This window comes from Macaca thibetana, chromosome 11, assembly GCF_024542745.1.
Source record: "Macaca thibetana thibetana isolate TM-01 chromosome 11, ASM2454274v1, whole genome shotgun sequence".
NCBI classification, from domain to species: domain Eukaryota; kingdom Metazoa; phylum Chordata; class Mammalia; order Primates; family Cercopithecidae; genus Macaca; species Macaca thibetana.
In genome coordinates this window covers 58,479,480-58,492,717 of record NC_065588.1, presented here as the reverse complement: position 1 = coordinate 58,492,717, position 13,238 = coordinate 58,479,480, and the positions used below count along the sequence as shown (strand labels likewise).

The 13,238-nt window shown below is 37.1% G+C and overlaps 1 protein-coding gene across 2 annotated transcripts in view; it reads left to right on the top strand.

Annotated features, from left to right (window-relative positions):
- The window catches only part of TAFA2 (TAFA chemokine like family member 2), a 502,254-nt gene that overhangs the window by 106,004 nt on the left and 383,012 nt on the right, over positions 1-13,238 (top strand). The window lies entirely within an intron of this gene.

Genomic DNA, 13,238 nt, shown 5'->3' with positions numbered 1-13,238 from the left:
GTATACTTTGTTTTTACTGTAGTAATGTGTACATAATCTGAAATTTGCCATTGTAACCATATTAAGTGTACAGTTCAGTGGTATTAAGTACATTCGCATTGTTGTATAACCATCATGACCATCTATCTCCATGACTTTTTCATCTTCCCAGTCCCATAACTCTGTACTCACTCAGCACTAACTTCTCATGCCTCTCTTTCTCCCAGCCTCTGCTTTCTGTCTCTGTGAACAGACTTGACTACTCTAAGTACCTCTTATAAATGGAATCATACAGTATTTATCATTTTGTAACTGGCTTATTTCACTTAGCCTAAAATCCTCTAGGTTAATCCATACTGTAGCATGTGTCAGAATTGTTTCCTTTTGTATGTCTCAATATTATTCCATCTTATGCATATACCACATTTTATTTATCCATTTATCTGTCAGTGGACACTTAGGTAGATTTTACATTTTGGCTATTGTGAATAGTGTTGCTATGAATATAGGTATACAGATATCTCTTTGAGTCCTTGCTCTCAACTCTCTTGGGTATATAACCAGAAGTGAAATTGCTATATCACATAGTGATTCTACATTTAATACTGTTTTCCATAGTAGCAATACCATTTTGCATTCCCACCAGCAATGAGCAAGATTTCAATTTCTTTATATCCTCACTAACACTCATTCCCCACCCCCTACCCTTTTTTGGGTAATAGCCATCCTTTATATGTATGAAGTGGTATCTTATTGTGGTTTTGATTTGCATTTCTCTAATGATTAGTGATGTTGAGCATCTTTTTATATTCTTATCGCCCATTTGTATACATTCTTTGAAGAAATCTCTATTCAAGTCTTTTGTCCATTTTTAAATTGGATGGTTGGTTTGTTGTTATTCAGTTGTAGGAGTTCTTTATATATGCTGGATATTATTCCCTTATCAGGTATATGATTGGCAAATATTTTGTCTCATTTTATGGGTTGTCTTTTCACTCTGTTGATACTGTCATTTGGCATACAAAGTTTTTAACTTTGAGGAAATCCAAATTACCTATCTCTTTCTTCTGTTGCCTCTGCTTTGGATGTCATATCCAAACAATCTCGCCAAATCCAATGTCATAAAGCTTTTTCCTTGTTTTTTTTTGGCTTTTTTTTGTTTTGTTTTGTTTTTGTTTTTTTGAGACTGTGTTAGTCCATTCTCATACTGCTATGAAGAACCACCTGAGACTGGGTAATTTGTAAAAAAAAGAGTTTTAACTGGTGCATGGTTCTGCAGGCTGTATAGGCTTCTGCCTCTGGGGAGACCTCAGGAAACTTACAATCATTGCAGAAGGAGAAGGGAAAGCAAGCACCTACTTCACATGGTGGTAGGAGATAAAGAGAAAGAAAAAGTGAGCAGGGAAGTGCCACACTCTTTTAAACCATTGGATCTCATGAGAACTCACCCACTATCATGAGAACAGCATGAGAAAAATCTTCCCCCATGATCCAGTCAACTCCACCAGTTCCCTCCCTGTTACTGGAAATTACAATTCAAGATGAGTTTAGGATGGGGACACAGAAACAAACCATATCAGAGTCTTATAGTTTTAGCTCTTACATTTAGGCCTTTGATCCATTTTGATTTAATTTTTGTATTAGGTATATGGTACCTATTCTACTTTTTGATTTCTATAAGTCCAATGAAATATTTGCTCAGTGAGATCATGGATCATACCTGTCTTACACTACATTCCATCTCCAATCCTTAAATCAGGGTTGGCACGTAGCAAAATGTGGAATGAATGACTAAAAGAAGGCATTTAAATGGGATATTTAAGGCAAATACATGTTTACTTCTCAGAATCATAGAATCTTGTGCCAGCATGAGAATTAATTAATTAAATTTATATTGGTTATCTCTAGGGCAATTTTCTTCTGCTACTTTTGCTTCTTTTGTAAACATGTGGTCTACAAGTTATACTCCTAGAAGCGTTATTAATTAGATTTATCTCAATCTGCTAAGCTTGGGATAAAACATAACAAAACATAAATATAACATTTGAAACAGTTCTTTCATCTGAAGAAGAAATAAGGACAATGAGCTTCAGAGTAGATGCACTTTTCATTTTCTTTAAGTTTTATGTCAGATGTCTTTTCCCTGCGACTTTGGCTAGTTTCTATATTTAACCTGAAGAAATCCAGTCCTTTTTATGATTCTTAACATATGAAGCAACAAAGTAAAAATAATTGCTGGATGATGGGGATGCTACTGCGGCAGGATAATCAATTTCTCACTTTTCTAGGGAGGCTCGAGAATAGATGATGGAAGGCACTGGGTTGTCAACACTTGTTGATGGTTTAGCAGGAATAGTGTTCTTCAGGAAGATATCAAGTTTGGCTGCACAGTGTATTTTTTCTTTTCATTATGATCCAAAAATGCTGTTGTTTACCTCTGCATGGCTGACTGAGTGCTGCAGCTTGTTGATGCTGTCCAACATTGGGAGAAAGAGTATCCTACCACATACCGTTAGCCTGAAAAAAGATCAAAATTCAAAATCTGAAGTATAGTTCTACTGAATGCATATCACTCTCAAAACATTTTAGGGTTTAAAAATTGGAAGTCTCACTATTGTAAGTTCGGGACCTGTATTTGTCTGATAACTCTAGTACTTCTTTGTCCAGTCTTTACCTCTAAGCCTGAGTGTTTTTGATTGTCCAAGCATAAGTCCTGCTAATTAGAAAGGAAAAAATCAGCAGACGTGAATGAGCCCCTGGAGGAAATTTGCTTTTGAGTATTATTCTCTTTTTCTCTCCTTTTGGGGAGCAAAATTCCCTTTCTCATAGAAATGATTGCGGACTCACCTCCAAACACTGCTTTGGCAAACATTTTTGACTCTGCATTAGTAAATACACCAAGAGACCCGTCCCTCCTTCTTGTGAATAAATGACTTTGCATTGCTCTGCTCAGCGTCGTTTGTGATACCTCTCTACCTTTGTACTGTAAAATTAAAATTAGAGAAGAGCAAATGGAGAAATGCTAATGATTGTCATAATTGGGCTCCTCATTTAAACAGGTATTAGATAAGTTGTTCGGTATTTAAATATTAAGCATATAATTGGGAAGTGGTTTTGTGCTCTCAAAAAGCTTTCCTGTAAACTTGGATTTGAAAATTGTAGGAGGAAAAAGAATGTAAAATAGTGAGGGGGAAATGTTAGAAAAATGCAGTGCTATTGCCAGATGATTTTGTCTCTCTTTGCATACCTATTACAGATTTTGGTGAAAGGTTGACTTTTTTGAAAATGTACTGTGTACTCATACTTAAACCACAAACCTCTTGAATTTGGAGTTCAGTTTAAAAACACCCTGAGAATACTGATGTATCTTTTCTTGTATGTGTCTTTTGAAACACACACACTCTAGCACATACACAATGAGAATAAAGCATTCTCCAAATAACAGTCAGCAGTGTGAGAAGAATTCAAATTAGATGATAAAAAATAAAAAAGTTACATAAATGCTAAGACTACTAACACAATGTAATGTTGTAGATATGTTAATGATGAAGATAATCTATTAAGATTCCAATACACTAAAGATACTTCTACACTGGTTTCTCTGCTATTTAGCTTGCCATTGCTACACACACACACACACACACAAAATATTTAAAAAGTACAAGACGCATTTCTCTGTCTTATGTTAAAACTTTGGAAGATGAAACAAAGTTCTTAATGGCAGAATAAAATTTTATTTTAAATGATGTTCATGTCTTTGTAGTCAAATGTGGTTTGGGTTTGTAACTCTAAAAGTATTGTTTAGGCTCAAATAGATAAGAACCCACCCTTATATTGTTTTACTTTGATGGTGGAGAGGAGAGAGGTTTTACTGAAGGATAGAGGCATTTCCAAAGATAAAACCTGGTATATATGGCATATGCCCCAGAAAAATATTTACCTGAATTTTAACTAGGGAGTGTCGAGTAAGTATTTTTCTTCTTTTTGGAAACTCCTTTACTCTCTTCTGAGAAGACACTCTTCTAATAGCAGGTAGGTATAGAAAGAAGTTGTTGTCATTACCATTCAGAAACTTATAGAAACTCTAGTAGTGCATTTTCCACCCAAAGAAATGATTTGGATAAGATCATATTCAAATCAGTTCATACCAGATTCATATCAGATCAGATTGCTGCTTCAGTTCATAATCCTATTAATAAAACAAAAACAGCTCTTCAATCTGCAGTGCCTGGAATTTAGAAGATGCTCAGCAAATGTTTATTGGGTTACAGAGTCTACTGGTTAAAAGCCTGGATTCCAGAATGAGATACTGGGGATTTAGATCTTGGCTCTTACTGGCTGTGTGGACTTGGGCAAATTTCTATTTTTGCCTTAGTTTCCTCATCTGTAAAAGGAGGTTAATGATAGCACCTATTCTCAAAGGGATGTTGCAAGGATTAAATGGAAAAAAAATCACTGCAAAAAAAATCACTCTAGAGTATTACAGATTCATAGTATATGTCGTGTTACATGTTAAGTTTTCTTTTCTGTGAATGACTAAATGACATAAATTATTCTTAGAGGCTACATTTTAAATTTATATTGAATATTCTTCAGAATTCAATTGAAGTGTTCCACTGTGATCAGTTGGTGACTGGTTATTATTTCAATACATGATGTAATTACTGTCTCTTTTGCTTGACTTCATATCCTACATCAAAAGATTCTATGTGTTCAGATGTTCAGGTGCTCCCTGGAGACTTAGTCAGAAATCATGCTCCTTAGAAGAAATGTCTGAACTTGAGAAGCTTCATGAAAGCAGGGCTGTGGTCATGTGTGTCACATAGCCCCAGTGCCTCACTGCCTGGAACCATATCTGGCACTTAGCTCAATGTTGGTTGCATCAACAAACGTTGACTGTGCTATGCCCCTTGGAAAGCAAGATAAACAAGATGTGATATTTGTACACCTTAAAAAATGACTGCTTACTACTAAAGATGAAAGGAGCATTAGTGGAATAGGAAGTGCCTCAGGCCACATTGGAAAAAACCTAGAGGCAGAAATACCATTTGACCCAGCAATCTCATTACTGGTATATACCCAAAGGAATATAATTTATTCTATTATAAAGATACATGCACACATATGTTCACTGTAGCACTACTCACAATAGCAAAGACACAGAATCAACCTAAATGTCCATCAGTGATAGTCTGGATAAAGAAAATTATCCAGAATTTTCAAATACAAATACATCATAGAATACCAAGCAGCCATAAAAAGGAATGAGATCATGTCCTTTGCAGGGATATGGATGGAGTTGGAAGCCATTATCCTCAGCAAACTAATGCTGGAACAGAAAACCAAACACTGTATATTCTCACTTTTAAGTTGGAGCTGAATGATGAGAACACATGGACACACGGGGGTAACAACAGTACACTGGGGCCTGTCAGGTGTGGGGAGGACCGGAGGGAGAGCATCAGGAAGACTAGCTAATAGATGCTGGGCCTAATACCTAGGTGATGGGATGATCTGCGTAGCAAACCACCATGGCACATGTTTACCTATGTAATCAACCTGCACATCCTGCACATGTACTCCTGAACTTAAAATACAAGTTGAAGAGGTCGGGCGCGGTGGTTCACGCCTGTAATCACAGTGCTTTGGGAGGCCGAGGCAGGCGGATCATTTGAGGTCAGCAGTTCAAGACAAGCCTGGCCAAAAAAGTGAAACCCCGTCTCTGCTAAAAACACAAAAATTAGCCGGGTGTGGTGGCAGGCAAAAACAAAAACAAAAACAAAAAAAGTTGAAGAAAAAAAATTGGAATCTGCTCTTGGTTCTTTACCTAACTTGCTGTGGAAAAATTATTTATTCTTTCTTAGACTCAAGGTTTTTTCCACTTGTGAGATGAAAACAGTAATTCATGCTTTACCTATTTTATACAGTTTTTTAAAATAACAAAATTAATGTGACAATAATTATGAAAGTAACTTGAAAAATTAAAATGATTAAATAATAGCAAATATTTTCTTAAAATTCTGTAAATAGAAATAATATTTAGGGGAATTTTTTTTTTTTTTTTTTTTTTTTTTTTTTTTTTTTTTTTTTTTTGAGACTGAGTCTGGCTCTGTTGCCCAGGCTGGAGTGCAGTGGCGCGATCTCGGCTCACTGCAAGCTCTGCCTGGCAGGTTCACGCCATTCTCCTGCCTCAGTCTCTCAAGTAACTGGGACTACAGGCACCCGCCACTACGCCTGCCTAATTTTTTGTGTTTTTTCGTAGAGATGGGGCTTCACCGTGTCAGCCAGAATGGTCTCGATCTCCTGACCTTGTGATCCGCCCGCCTTGGCCTCCCAAAGTGGTGGGATTACAGGCGTGAGCCACCGCGCCTAGCCAGGGGAATGTTTTAATGAAGATCAAATAGACCATTTATCAAAGGCTTAGGAGGCTACTTTTTAATGAACTGGTTGTAGAGATTACTTTTCATGGACATTAACAGAAAGATAAGTTGAGACCATTTTTTTTTTCATTTCCGTCACCTTGTAAATTTTAGAATATAGATATGTTATTTATGACTGTATAGTCATACAAAGTGGCAATCATGGTTTTATAAATTATGAAACTGAAGACCAAAGAAATTCAGGGATTTAATAGATGCAAACTACATTATGTATAGGTTTTAGAATTTTGTAAAGTTCACATATGTGTCAAATCAGAGAAGCCATACCAGTAGCACACATTCATTCCTATGTCTATGATTCACTTTTACTTTTTTGTCTTTTCTTTCTATCCAGGGGATAATTCAATTTAGTGCATGATGGTAGAAAGAAACTATGACCAGCAGGAAGGGTAATGTGGTAGGCAGAATTTTAAAATGACCCCCAAGATTTTCACCCCCTGTACATACTTGTATAATCCTCTGCCTTCAAGAGTGGGCCAGAACTGTGAATAAAAGGGACTTTAAGACAAGAAAAGCATCCTTGGGAAGCCTGACTGAATCAGGTAAGCTTTTAAAAGAGACTGGGCTTTTCCTGGAGAAAGAGATTCTAAGTGAGTAGGATATGCATATCCCTTTGACATACAGGAGAATCTTTGTTGCTTGCTTTGAGCATGAGGGGGGCCCTATGGCCAGAATTATAGCTGGCCCCTCAGAGCTGAGCTGCCTCTGCTGACAGACAGTGATGAATTGGGGACCACAGTTCTACAACTGCAAGGAACTGAATTCTGCTACCATTACATGGTCTTGGAAGAGCACCTGAGCTACAGATGAGAATGCAGCCTGGCTGACCGCTTGATTTTAGCCTATAAGACCCAAGCAGAGAAACCAGTCTCTTTGTGCCTGAAATTCTGACCTGTAGAACTATGAACTAATAAGTTGGTATTGTTTTAAGCTGCCAAGTTTGTGGTAATTTGCCATGTGGCAGTAGAAAATTAATAAACAGAGAAGATATTGACTTTGCCATTAGTGTGCTGCTTAATGCCCTTTTTTTGGGTGAGAAGCTTTGTGTGATAAAAATGGATAGATTGGGTCAGATTAACCTGAATATCCTAGAATTACTTTGAGACGGGCATGTTGACTTTTGATCACAGATTTAGTAACAACACGCTGGTAAACCTTTTTTTTTTGTTGTTGAGATTGAGTCTCGTTCTGTTGCCCAGGCTGAAGTATAGTGGCACGATCTCAGCTCACTGCAACCTCCACCTCCCTGGTTCAAGCAGTTCCCCTGCCTCAGCCTCCCGAGTAACTGGGATTACAGGCACATGCCACCATGTCTGGCTAATTATTATTATTATTTTTTGTATTTTTAATAGAGACGGGGTTTCATCATGTTGGCCAGACTGGTCTCGAACCCCTGACCTCAGGCAATCCGCCCTCCTCAGCCTCCCAAAGTGCTGGGATTACAGGCATGAGCCACTGCGCCCGGCCGCTGTTAAACTTTTATCAAGCCACAGTGTTGTCTACAGTCCCACAGTCCTATCAGGAATATCAACTAATTTGTAATTAATTGATAAAATATATATTGGATAGGGAGCCATGTATGTGTGATCCAGTTGTAGCTGGGTGTGTGAGACCAACAATTTCCCTAGGCTTCTGTGTTCATGGGTAGACTTGTTTAGAGGAAAGTGTCTTGAAAGGGAGATGTTAGTGTGTGGTTCCTGAAGAGCTGAGGTTGGAGAGACGGGCAGTTGCAGATGATGACATGGCATCGTAAATTCAGTGTGACTTCACTGACAACACTTGAGTCCTTTAGAAAGAAAGCCTATAGTTGGAAGCTAAATAATTGTTTTTAAGAAAAATTTGTGAAGCATGTCCACAGGCTGAGCTACATGGATCTCCAGGGGACAAAATGAACCAGGGTGGAGCATTTTAGTGTTCTCTCTCTTCCTCCTGTGGCACATGGCATTGCTCTGGTGATATGAAGGCCATAGCTCATGATGGAGGTACCCAGAGTGTCACTGTAGTTCAGATAACTATTGGCTCTTGCATAAATACAAATTAACATCATGCCAAAAATAAATTTTTCTCAGGCAAGGTTTAATAGGCTTGCAGTTCGAGCAAGACAAGGGAGAAGCATAAGGGAAAGAGATCCCAGTGCCAGCTCCCCCAAAGGCTAAGCTCTTGTCATTTTGAGGAAGCTGAGGCAAAAAAAGGAGTCACATGTATGCAACGTAGAGGTGGGGAATTTTAAGCATCTGCACAGTCTGATAACACGCTTCTTTATGTGTCGTATGTCTCATTGGCCAGTTAAATCTATACCCCTGGGTGTGATTTTAGTATTATAATGAGATTATGAAGAGGAAAAAAGTCAGTGAAAGGTCAGTGCTGGAGTCCATCTTGACTTTAGCTGGCTGGATCTGATCTGATTCTTAGGGGGAACGCCAGACTCTTCCTTTTGTAACCTTGGAAGATGGTCAGTTTCTTATCAGGAATGCTACAGTCCCACTTTAGCAACCTTGGGAGACATTGTTCAAGGAGGTAGACGTTAGGCTCTGCCTTTTATGGTTAGGAATTCAGCTTGGCTGGGTAAGTTAGGCGGGGGCAGCTTTCTGCTACGTGACTTGGGTCAGCTTGTTAGGGGAGGAAAGAGGGTAGGGGAGGAAATATGCCCGGACATGTGAGGCCCATGGAGATTCTGAGCTCTGTGTCTCTTGTCTGCCAGGACCTATGCTGTCTCAAGAGGAACACTGACAAAGCCCTGAAGGAGAAGACTGAAACCACTCATTTAAAGGAGAATGTAGGAGGGCTAACACATTATTTGAAAGTGTGATAGGGAGTAGATATAGCAAATTAGGGACATGTTGATTTTGAGATTCCTATAATAATTTAGAAGTAGAGATGTTCAGTGTTTTTAGGTCCTTGTGGTATAGAAGTAGTATACAAATATGACTTGAGAGCTTAGAATGGGGTTTGTGTTGAAGATGTGGATTTTGGTAATCAACATATTGGTGCCAGTGCAATTCATGGATGTGGATGAGGTACTCCTGTGAGAGTACATGGGGTAATAAGAAAGGAGCTCTGGGGGCAGGCAGGCAATACTGGAAAATACTCGTCAGTCTTTAGAGAGTCCAGAAGAGAATTGGGACAAAGTGGTATACTGGCAGCCAAGGGTGAAAAGAGGTTTGATATCTTTATAAAATTTATTGCATGCTTTATAATACCTGCTGCACAGCCTTAGAGGGATTTAACAATCCAGTCATTAAAGGAAATTTCTTCTCAGAAATCGGCCACACTTGATGCTGATCCTCGTTCTGTCACCAACAATATTACTTTCCTTTTAGCAATTTAAAAAGGAGTAGCCAAGCATTTCCTCTTTTCTAATTAAACAATCATTACTTGCTAATTTAAGAAATAATTTTAATTTTTAATTTACTCTTATGTGAAAGATAGCTTATGCAATACTTTGAGCCAAAATATCAGTGAATATTTCTTTGTCAATTAATGGGAACAGAACACAGAATAAAAACATCCTCATTAAACCATGTTCATATGTTTTTCAGCTTCTGAAATCACTAGTGTCAAATTAATTGAAAGAAGTGTCTCTACACTGTTGGTTTTAAGGAGAGACCTAATCAAGTCAGCCAACAATAATTCTCTATGTTGGTAATTAATGACTTTAATAATTTATCTAGTGTTGAATAATTCCTTTTATGCTTAATGGATCCATAAATAATTATCTAGGATTAGAAGAATTTGCAATATTTTCATTTATATTAAACATATCAGAAAGTTAATCACCTAAACCTAGACTAATATAATGAGGAATCTAAAACTCATCGAGGCTTCATTTCTTTTAGACTTCCACTCATGAGCTCTTTTCTCCTTCTCTGAGGTTCCAGTTTTAGATTATTTTTTTCCCCAAAGTCTTTGATGCTGCTCTAAGCAGCTCTGCACATCTCCAGGGCCTTCAAAGAAGCTGCCTCATCTGAATATGAACCCATGAAGATATTTGTGTGATAAGAAATAAATTATATCTTTCTTTCTTGTGCTTTGTGTGCATAACAATAGAACTGTTGGGTAATTCTGTGGAAGAAAGTATTTAGGGGAAGCTATTGTTTTATTCCCTTCTGTTTGGGGGTAGGAGAAGTATTGTTTAAATACAACATGAGACAGGGTGAAGAATGCTCCTGGAAGGTTCTTGGCCACCATACACAGACTTATGTGTGGTGTCGAACCTTAGCAGAACAGGAATTTGGAAGAGTAGTGAGGAGAACATTAGATTTAATGGAGCAGATGAATTGAAAACCCTAAAGAAAACCTTAGGAAGCAGAAAAAATATAATTATCTCACAGTGACACTGTGCTGAAGTGTAGGGCAGAAAAGTGATTTTCAAAAAAGCTTTTGCACTGGAAATATTTATTTATTTATTTATTTATTTTAAATCAACTTCTATTTCTAATGCCTTAAATCTCACTGAGTTACTCTGTTAACAAAACTGAAGATAACCTGGAGGATTTTTCTCAAAAAAACTTCAAATAATTTTTTTTTCATATTTCTCCACATATGTCTGTTTGATCTTTCAGCATACTATAGATTATACCAGACATGCTCAAATATAAAGAAGTAGGAAAGACTGATCCTAGCTAACTTTTAATACAACACCACCAGGCAAAAATTCACCTCCCTTTTGAAATGTACAATTTAAATCAGTTTCATTTGCCAAGTCAAAGGTTAAAGATGTTATCACAAAGAGGAAGTATGAATTTAAAGAGTGTGGATTTTGGCTCAGTTCAGTCTATACCAACTGATAACTGAGTAATATTTGCCAAGTTACTTAACCACTCTGAATTTTAGTTTAGGGTCTGCAAAATAAAGAGCGTAAGGAAGACAAAGTAAGAATATTTTTGGAAAAGCTTTGTAAACAATAAAATTCAAATTCAAAACCATATAATTGAAGTTAGCTATCACTAGCAATATAATAATCAGAAAACAATAGTTTTATGTATAGCTCATGTGGAGATTCTTCGTGTTTTGGTCAGCAAATATTCTTAAATAACTTAGTGGATTAAGAAGTCTGCAAAAGTAAAAACAAAAACCCTTATTGGTAATTGACCATAAAACAATATATATGTATGTATATGTATATGTATATGTATATGTATATGTATATGTATATGTATATGTATGTGTATGTGCCTGTGTGATCTATTAGTTTGGGTAGGGTAAGCTGCTGAAATAAATGGACATGAAATGATTAAGTAATTGTCTCAAGTTTAATCTTTTTATCTGAGTGGCAGCTTTGCTCCTTATAGTTGTCTAGGAACAGGTCTGATATGGCCAGTCTAGCTGTGAGAAGAGGGAGAGAGCCTAATCTGGGTCCAGTGATTTCCATTCAAGCAAGAGAGGTGGAATTTGCACATATTGCCTCCTTCCATATTCCATTGTCAAGAGCTTGGACACGTGGCCATGCCTAGCTGCAAAAGAGCCTGGGGATGCCGTCTAGCTTAGCGTCTGTATCCTACCTACACATTAATTACTATCAGAAGAACAGCTGATTTTAGTGGATAGTATGTCCACCATGATGGACACTGCTTTTTCCTTATTTCCCTCTTAATGAAATACACAGTATATTAAATTATTTACATATTAAATAATATATAAATAGTGCCTGGCATATAGTAAGTACTCAAGTGATAGCTGTTATTATTATACAAATACTTCACTTCATAACAATGAAGAAGAATGTTGTGTTAGTGGTTCAGTGGTTGGCATCTGAAAATGTAATAACATTTATGTCCATATTTCATTTGTGATGAGTTTCTTGTAGTCGTTAAATCTTTAAAATTCAAGATCCTCAAGTGTGGTGGCTCATGCCTGTAATCCCAGCACTTTGGGAGGCTGAGACAGGCAGACCACTTGAGGTCAGGAGTTTGAAACCAGCCTAGGCAACGTGGCAAAACCCCATCTCTACTAAAAATACAAAAATTAGCTGGACGTGGTGGTGTGCACCTGTAGTCCCAGCTACTCAGGAGGCTGAGGCAGGAGAATTGCTTGAACCCAGGAAATGGAAGTTGCAGTGACCTGAGATCACACCACTACACTCCAGCCTGTGCAACACAGTGAGACTCTGTCTCAAAAAAAAGAAAAAGAAATTCATGTAGATAGAAGGATTTGGATGTGCTAGATGTGAATATTGCATTTATAAGCTGGCTTTTTGCTGCCTGTATGAAAACAAATTGATGATTGAAGAACATGGCTTCGAAAGCAAGAGAAAAAAGGCTTTCTTAATTTTATGGCATTTTATAGCTATGGATTCGTTAGCTATGAAAAAATGAAAATATATAACGTTTTCCTGCAAAAGTTCCAAAATTAATAAATTTATCACCACTTAATAATTTTAATAAATTATTAATTAGCTCATAAGACATGTCACTCTCCAAACAATTAAATTACATTAGAGATTAAAATTTGAGGGGTTTTTATAAAATGTTCCTTTTAAATGAACCCTTTAATTTCAAGATTAAGCAAAATTAAGTATTGAAATTTTTGCGATGCAAAAATAAAATACTTAATGATATTTGCTGGAAAAACTCTGTTCCTGTGCAATCATGCTGCTGGAATGCCGTGGTACCTGGTGATTTATATATTGTCTGAGCACAGAAATCTAAAATTAATCTTGACTTTGCCATACATTATCTTTCGTGTGTGTGTGTGTGTTTTAACTTTGGGAAGAGGAAGGATAATAACACACTTTAAACTTAAATGCCTGTGCTGCATAAGTTAATTATTGTACATTCAATGAGAAATAGTTAAGTTCCTATTTAATGCTATGCTAAGCAA